Consider the following 8,573-nt stretch of genomic DNA (forward strand, 5'->3'; position numbering starts at 1 on the left):
GCGGCAACCTTCCTGGGGTGCGGGGAGCCCTGCGCAAGAGCCTGCAGGGTTCCCCAGCTGCTCTGAAGTGAAATTAGAGCGATTGTGCTCCACTTCCGGTTTTGTGGAAGTGGAGTGCGATTGCTCTGCTTTCACTTCAAAGCGACTGGGGAGCTGTGCAGGCTCTCGGGCAGGGCTCCCTGCAGCCTGGAAAGGCTGCCACAGGGACTGGCGAGTACATCCCAATCCCTGCAGCCCTGTTAGTGATGTGATCCTGGGGATCTCGTTGCTGCCTTCCCCCCTGCATCCGCCCCTTAAGGGGGCAGAGGCCAGGGCCCTCAGGCTGGGGTGTGGCGACCCACCCCAGTCTGAATACCACTGGCTTAATCCAACATCCTTTACATAAGCCAGTTTCATATGTGCACACAATACATTTTCCCTATGCTGTACTTTTATTGTGGGAACTACTGGGGAAAAGGTATTGGATAAACAGTCATTTTGTGGAGTTAGAGGTTCCTCTTTCTATGAATACTGGTGAGCAGTTCATTGGTTGGCTGTAAGCAAGCAGAAGATGGGAATCCTACTACTAGAATTCTACCAGGAACAATTGCATTGCCAGGCCTGGTGGTTCCTGGGGCTGGGTGATGTCATGAAGCAGCATGTCACCCCCCTCAAGCCTGTGCTTTCACCCCCTCCCTAGCACATGTGAATTCTTCACCTCAAAAAATAGCTCCATTTGAAGTGGTATAACGATGAAGGGCAGGCGGGCCGATTTCACAGCATTTACGCATGAGCAAGGTAAGTGCAGCCACTCTCCCCTGAGCAGAGGCAGGGGAAAACCTCCACTCCACCGTGGGAGGCAATGTACCCCCCTGGCCCTGTCTCAGTTACTCCACTGACCAGGAATGGAAAAAGATGCTGTCATATTAACTTTACACTATCAGAACTGAAGACATACCCAATGATGATACTGTGGATTGTACACTGGCAGAGTGAGAACTCAAATTGGTAGGGTGAGAACTTGGAAGGAAACCCTAGGCAGATCTGAAGATCTTTCAGATAAAAAATTCAGGAAAAAATAACTGCTGCAGAAGCTGTAAGGCAAACCTTGGAGGGGAACTGTAGGCCCAAAGAAATTCATACTCATAAGTTAAAAAAAAATCACACAATACAATAGATTTCTTGACCTCAGCTTCTTAAATCAGTGTCCCACCATATGGAACTTTCATGACATCAGTGGGCCGGCGCAAAGGACTTGCGTCGCACAACTCCTTTTTAGAATTGCGCCTTACAAGGTTTATGTAACGCATAGTTCTACCACCCTTGTATGCTTACTGCATAGTATCTATTTTCTTATTCCAAAGGCTCTTAAAAAACAGACATATCCATATGTGTAGGCATGGAAATGTGTGAAGAAGCCTAGTATTATTTTCAAGTTGCTGTTGCCTATTACGGCATCTTAGACAATCGTGCCCTTTCACTTCTTTCACTGTCCTGGCAGATGGAAGTTCTGCATGTGTAAAGTCTCATGAAGAGGTGCTGTGAACTTTAAACTTGGACTGTTTCCCTGCTTCCTCACAACTGCCCTGTGAGGAGGCAGAGGGGGAGAAGGATCTTATGATTGTTTTTATGTTTCTATCATATTTGTGTACTTCAGTTGGTTTGAGATGCCTGGGAGACCTCTTTGGAGGCCAAAAAGCAGGGTTAATAAAATTTCCAGAAATAGCCAAACTGCTTGAGAGGAAAAACCCAAAGGTTCATAGAAAATATAAGCATCTCATGATAGTGATATGAAAATGACTGACTTTATCTCAATACAATGGGGTGGGGCAATTGTTCACTGGTAGAGCACATGTTTTGCATGAAGAAAGTCTCAGGTGGGTTACCTGATATTGCCATCTGGGAAAGACTCTGCTCTTTCCTGGTGACCCTGGTGAATTGCTGCCAGTCAATGAAAACTATGCTGACCTAGATGGACTGAGGCACGGTGACCTTTGACCCTAGACCGTAAAGTCACTAGATAGCCCAGTAAAGTATAAGCAGAGTACTAAGAATTATTTTAAAAACTTTTTAGCCCAGTAATACTATAGCATATACACAATGGTAAAGAGCAGCTTGATTTTAAAGCAATAAGGTTGGTCTGACTGACTTTGGAGTCCTAAAGTTAGTGTTACAGAATAATCTGGGTAACATACCATTTGTGCAAAAAGGTTAAAAGTCTGGCTAAAAGCATAGAAACCCAGAGAACAGGAACAAGCTGCTTGAGAAAAAAAAATTATTTTTAGAAAGCTGTTTTGGTAGCTGAGACCTTGGGGCCTGAAAGTCTTGCATTGATACAATTTTGGAATTTGGAAAAGGGAGTTGTATCTCAAAGATAGACTCCTTCTTGGCAGAAGCATATTATGATGCCAGGTGCCAAGGCTCACTTGTTTGTTCTTCCAAGTTTTCAAAAGAAGGAAAAACACATATAGGGACATAGAATATATATAGTCTTTGCCCTAAAGTGTAACCAACATATATGGGGACATATGGAGACATCAGAAGTAAGTCTTAAAGAACCAACATGCTTGATTTTAAAAAAGCCTTAAGAAAACAGACAGAAATAATAATACAGGTATTTATATACTGCCTTTCTTGGTCGTCAGATTTCTCCTCAGACTTTATTCAAGACGGTTTACATAGGCAGGCTATTTAAATCCCCGTAGGGATTTTTACAATTGAAAGAAGGTTCTATCTTTCAAGAACCACAACATTTCAGATGTTTCTTTCTGATCTGTTTTCACATTCTGGCCTCCATCCTCCCACGCTCAGAGCAGATGGAATAACTCGGCTCAGCTTGTCAGCTGCTTCAAGGTTGCATGGTGCCGGTGGCCTCGAACTGGCAACCTGTGGATGTTATCTTCAGGCAAATGGAGGCTCTACCCTCTAGACCAGACCTCCTGCCCAAGAAAGGAATAACACCTTTATTGGATGGCGAGGATGTTCTTGGCAGACTGATATAATGTCTAGCTAAACGCAGACAGTTGCAGGAGACGAATTTAGAAAAAGAATACATTTAATTAGATAAGCAAAGAACATCCTTGAGAATCAGTCTTTGTTTGAATTGCAACTGAAATGGAGAAATGAATATTAAAGGGGCCTGTTGCAGGGAGAAAGCAGTTTGCCTGGCAGGTAACGTCTGAGTAACTTGTTTGAAGATAAATAGGAGAAGGATTTCTTAAAAAGGAAATTGTGATACAGTGACAGTTTCGCTTGTTTTATGTTAAAATATATGAAAATTCAGAAGACAGGTGCTTGAAAATGCCTGCCATTGAAGCAAGCAAAATGTTAGGTAAAAGTGCTTTTTGTAGACCTTGGCCTTTAAACCTGAATATTTTTAATGGAAAAAAACAAATTTTTCAAGTTCATGTTGTTTCTGTTTACCAATGAAGTTGTGGCCATTTAAATATCAGTTACTGCATCTGCTTTCTGGCTTCCTCTCAAATACCACAGTAATGGCAACTGTTGCATTGTACTTGTAGTTGAGCCTCCTGTAACAAAACTCAAGGGGAAAAAATGACCAAAGAAAACAAATCATACCATGAAGGACACAAAGAAAAGAATTCCTCACTGCTAATGTGACAGGTATGCTCCATTCATACTGAAAAGGGCCAATTATGTTTTGAAGCTTGATGACTGCTGTAGAGATTATCATTATCTATAATGGGTCAGCCTTGACAATCCCATTTCCTTTTGTCTAAATCATAATCGGAACACCTCAGTAATCTGAGCAGGGTTTCACAATAAGTTGTATAGTGGTAGATTCACAGCGAAGGAATTTGCTGCTGCTTTAGGTGTATGATTAAAAACTCGCTCCTGTCTCCATCATTTCGTTTGAAAATAACAGCAGCTATCAGATGACAAAGGCCTGAGCTGTACTCCTAGGGGAAGTAATTATAGCAGCACAGAACAGAAGGTAAAATTGCCATTTGCAAGCTATTTTATTAGGCTGTCCCAAATATTTATCACAGTATTAGTGAAGGAACAATTAAATTTTATGTAGATTTTGGAATGTACTAATAAAGCTGTAAGGAAATAAAATGCTGGCGTTTCACTAAAGCTGGATGACTGGATTTTCTAAATTCACAAGAATGCAGTTGTGCTTTTCATGGAGTTACAGAAATGGAAGATTTATGTGTGTGAAATAATGTTGTGCTTCTGATTTTTCATATGAAAGCATGTTTCCTGAGTGTGCTAATTATCAATGGAGGACACATCAAATTAGTGTGCATACTTGCTCGACTTTCTGTTGCTCTGGACAAAGTACCATGATATAACAATATGGCGACTTTCAAAACCAGTGAATCATTGTATGTGATTTTTATGGAGCTTTGCACATGCATATGAATTTAAGATGTGGCTGTGAGTGACAGTAATGAGGCCGTAAATCTGTCTGAACTTGTGTGCATTTGTTTAGCAGAGCAACCTGTCTTCTAAATCATAGGCCTGCAGCTTAGTTCTTCTTGCATCTTTCTGAATTGCCCATCACATCCAAAATCAGCAGCTTCATTAAATTACTTCCTTGAAAGTACAAATTGCATATTGCCATTATGCAAATAGGAAATCACATAGCTTTAATCCTCTACAATGCGCTTGAGAGTTCTAACACCTATTAAATCGATATGTAACATGTTCTTTTCCCCATTAGTAGTCAGAGAACACACAAACGATCACATTAACTACATTTAGGAAAAGTTTGAGAGTATTGATCACTTTTCATATGCAGACATATCAGACAGATTATCACTTCATTTATGGTCTGTGTCATTTTAAGTTCATTTTTTGTTTGATTTTTGGTTGTCTTGTTCATGTAGCATTTCATCTCATGATTGGTACCTGCCTTGTAACCTGAAAGGTGCAGTACACATCTTTTAAATAAGACTAATAACTTGCCAGTCTTGGAATTGTTTTTTGCCTAATTTTAATCCATTGACAATGCAATCCTATGAGTGTCTACTCCAGGGGTGGCCAGCCTTTCAACTTTAGGGTTTCTGGACCTTTAACCCCTTACAGAGGACAAGCTACACCTGCTGCAATTCCCTCCTCTATACTAGGGCTTTTCAAACTGGGGCATCAGGATGCCCCAGTCTGAAGGCCCTGGCCTCTGCCCCCTTAAGGGGCGAGGGCAGCGAGGAGGCAGGGTGGAAGTAGCAACGCAATCCCCAGGATCTCGTTGCTAAGGCAGCTGCAGGGGCTTGGATGGACTTACCACAGCCTCCTGCAGCCTCCCAGGGGTATGGGGAACTCTGCGCAAGCCTCTGCAGGGTTTCCCATGTCTTCAAAAGTGACAGCGCAGCGATAGTGCTGCACTTCCATTTTTGCAAAGGGGATCGCGTTGCTGCCTCCTCCTCCACCCTCACAAGGACTTACTGCAGGGCTCAAACTTCCTTGGAGTGTGAGAACCACTGCTCTATACCATGGTTAAGAGTCTAGGAGCCCTAAAGTGAAAGGTTGCCCACCCAGTCTACTCAAACACAAATCCCATTGGGTTCACTAGAACTTATTTCCAGGTAAGTTTGTATAGGATTGCAGCCTTAGGAACCAAACCCAGTTTTAAATTTTTAATTAAAATCTTGATCAAAGATGACTTTTGCGGTGGAATCGATTCTTTTATCTACTCCAAACAGTTAACAATGGGGGAACAACTCAGTTGTCTCCCATTAAGTGTGGCCTTTCTTCAGAAATGAACCATACGCATTCTTCAGGGACACTTACAAAAACTTTGCTTCAGCTTCACTACTTCCAAATCCTGTCAGTCATATGGGTTTGTTTCTGAGACTTCTTCTAGCTTTTCTTGTCAATAATGAGAGAGGAGATTTCATGATCTTCCTATGCTGCTTATTCAATTACTGCTTTTACAGCTAGGAAATTTTTTTCTCCTAAAGCTGAAGTTTAAACATATTGCATTATTATTGTTACTGATGATGATGATCAGTATTTATATACCACTTTCAACAAAACATTTACAAATCTTTCATTTCTGTATCTCCATGAAAAGCACAAACACATTCTTGTGAATTAAGAAAATCCAGCTTTAGTGAAACTCCAGCATTTTATTGCCTTACAGCTTTATTAGTACATTCCAAATCTACACAAATTGCTCCTTCACTAATACTGTGATAAATATGTTATAATATACAGCAAAACTGTACTCTGTGCCTTCAGACCATTTTTTGGAGCATTCTCTGGGCTGAACACCTGTCTTCCCTCTCCTTTATGATATCTTTTAAGATACTTTTTAAGATACTTGAAAGAGGTCAACCTATTTTCCTTTCATAATCTTTTCCCCCTCTGGGCGAAACATATCCAGTTTCTTCATTTTCCTCTTGTTACCTGTCTTTTAGACTACAATCCTACACACGTACTTGGAAGTAAGTCTCCATAAGTAAGTAAGTAAGACTCCATAGTCCCCCTTAATCTTTTCATGACGAAACACCATTGTAAGATTCATTAGTGAAGGCTTGCTATTAATGAGACGCTCCTATAATCAACAGTTGCTGAATGATTTTAGCAAATGCCTGTTGCCTGTTTTATTCGCATTCATTGTCATCCTCATTGTCACCCATCAGTAAAACTTCAGCAGAGCTGCATAATATAAGCACCATACTTTGTTTTCCAGTTGTTGGCAATTATACAGCTTGCATGTACTTTCTTTCTTGCAAAGCTGTATATTTTGACCATGGAAGACTCTCTTAATTTGGGCCTGTAAAATGTTCTTAAAAGCATGTATTTATGTATAAGCAAGACTTTGAAACCCAACTCACACAGCATGTAGGGTATGTGGCTGTCAATTTTCTAAATCCCTTTAGAATCAAGCTGTGTCCAGCAGAGGTGTGTGGCAGAGTTCTTTCAAGGTGGTATAACTGTAGAACAATGGGTGAAACTGACTTGATTTTCTGGACTCACCCATATAGGCTATACTAGGAAAGCATGATTCCTGCCTCACTTCTTGTATTAATTAATCTGCATTGCTCTTGTGAACTGTCACTGCATTTCACATAATAATGAACACTGAATATCTTCCATCTCACAGCCTGGATTTGATTATCTTTTGCAATTTTTAAAAAAATTTATTTTCTCTATCTCTGTTTGTACACAGCTTATTGACAATTTCACTTCATTCAGCTGATGAAGTGGGGTTTACTCCATGAAGACTTGTGCTGAAAGGAATTTGCGTGTTTTTTCCTGTACAAATGCCCACATGTAGAAAATGAACACTTCAGGGAGAATGAGTCTATCCTAGCCCTTCCTTGGAGCACTTACGGATTTGTGCACACTTGTGGTGAACTAGAAAATTTCACCCTTAGCCATAACCATAGCTAGAGTGTTTGTTTCCAGTGAGTAAGATAGGATTACAGCCCAAGTCTTACTGAACATAATGGGCTTATTTCTGAGTAAAACGAATATCACAGTTTTCAAACATCTCTAGCTATACATAGCCTGTGCTTAAAATGAAACCAGCCTGGCTCAAGCCTCCATTGTTTAATCCTCCATTTTGAACTCTGTACATGTTAAGACTCCCAAACCAGACCAGAGGATCTAGTAATACGTTTAGAGGCTCTGTGCAGAAAGCATGCAGGGAAATACTATCCTGACTAGCACCTTTAGCTCTTCAGAACAGTGGTTAAGAAATAATACATTTCACAGAGTTCTGAGTTCAAACCATACTTTCCTACTGGCTGAGTCTCCTTACCTGTCTGTTAGCTTAAAGGTGGTCCTATGGGTTGGACTAGTTTTTCAGCCCCAGGACTTGCTATTGAGAAACCCAAGTCCAAGTATGCCTTAAAAAGGGGAAGATGGTTTGAAGGACATGTGCTTTTTTTGGAGAGCAGAGCCAACTGCCCAAGGCAACCTGCTCCTCTGTGTGGTAACAGAGGAGTTAGTGCTTCTTCATCCTGCACAAATGCTGGGAATGTGTATTTAGAGATTGCTTTTGATTTATTCTTGTCTTGCCTCTGACCACAAGTGTCTCCCCTATTTTGGACTTTGTCTATTTTTCTGTTTACTAAACCTGTTCCTAAAAGAATGCTGCCTGTCTAAGTAAAACAAGAGCTAAGAGCTATTTGTGTACTTGCTCCCCATTAGATTGCTTTAGTCCAGGGGTGTCCAAACTTTTTGGAAGGAGGGCCACATCTTCTCTCTGACTCTGTGTCAGGGGACGAAGGAAAAAAAGGAGTTAATTTATGTTTCAGATTTGAATAAGTTTACATAAATGAATACATTAGAGATGGAACTCATGTGAATGAATGAAGGTCTTGCAATAACTCATGGCCTATAAAAGGCCTTACACAAAGCAAGGGTGGCCTTTCCTTTGCTGCCACTGCTACATCACAGATGTGAAACAGCAAGCAGTGGAGGAAGCCTTTGTCTCACAGCTCACACAAGAGGTCAAACAGTTGGCCATTACGCTGAAAGCAGTGGTGTTGGGCTAGCTTGGGCTCCAGCAAGTCTCCGGAGGGCCAGAACGCATTGGAGACTGGGGACTCTCACTGGGCCAGATTGGGAGTCCTCAAGGGCCACAAGTGGCCCCAGGGCCGGGGTTTGGGCACACCTGC

The sequence above is a fragment of the Tiliqua scincoides genome, chromosome 6 (assembly GCF_035046505.1).
Source record: "Tiliqua scincoides isolate rTilSci1 chromosome 6, rTilSci1.hap2, whole genome shotgun sequence".
Lineage (NCBI taxonomy): Eukaryota > Metazoa > Chordata > Lepidosauria > Squamata > Scincidae > Tiliqua > Tiliqua scincoides.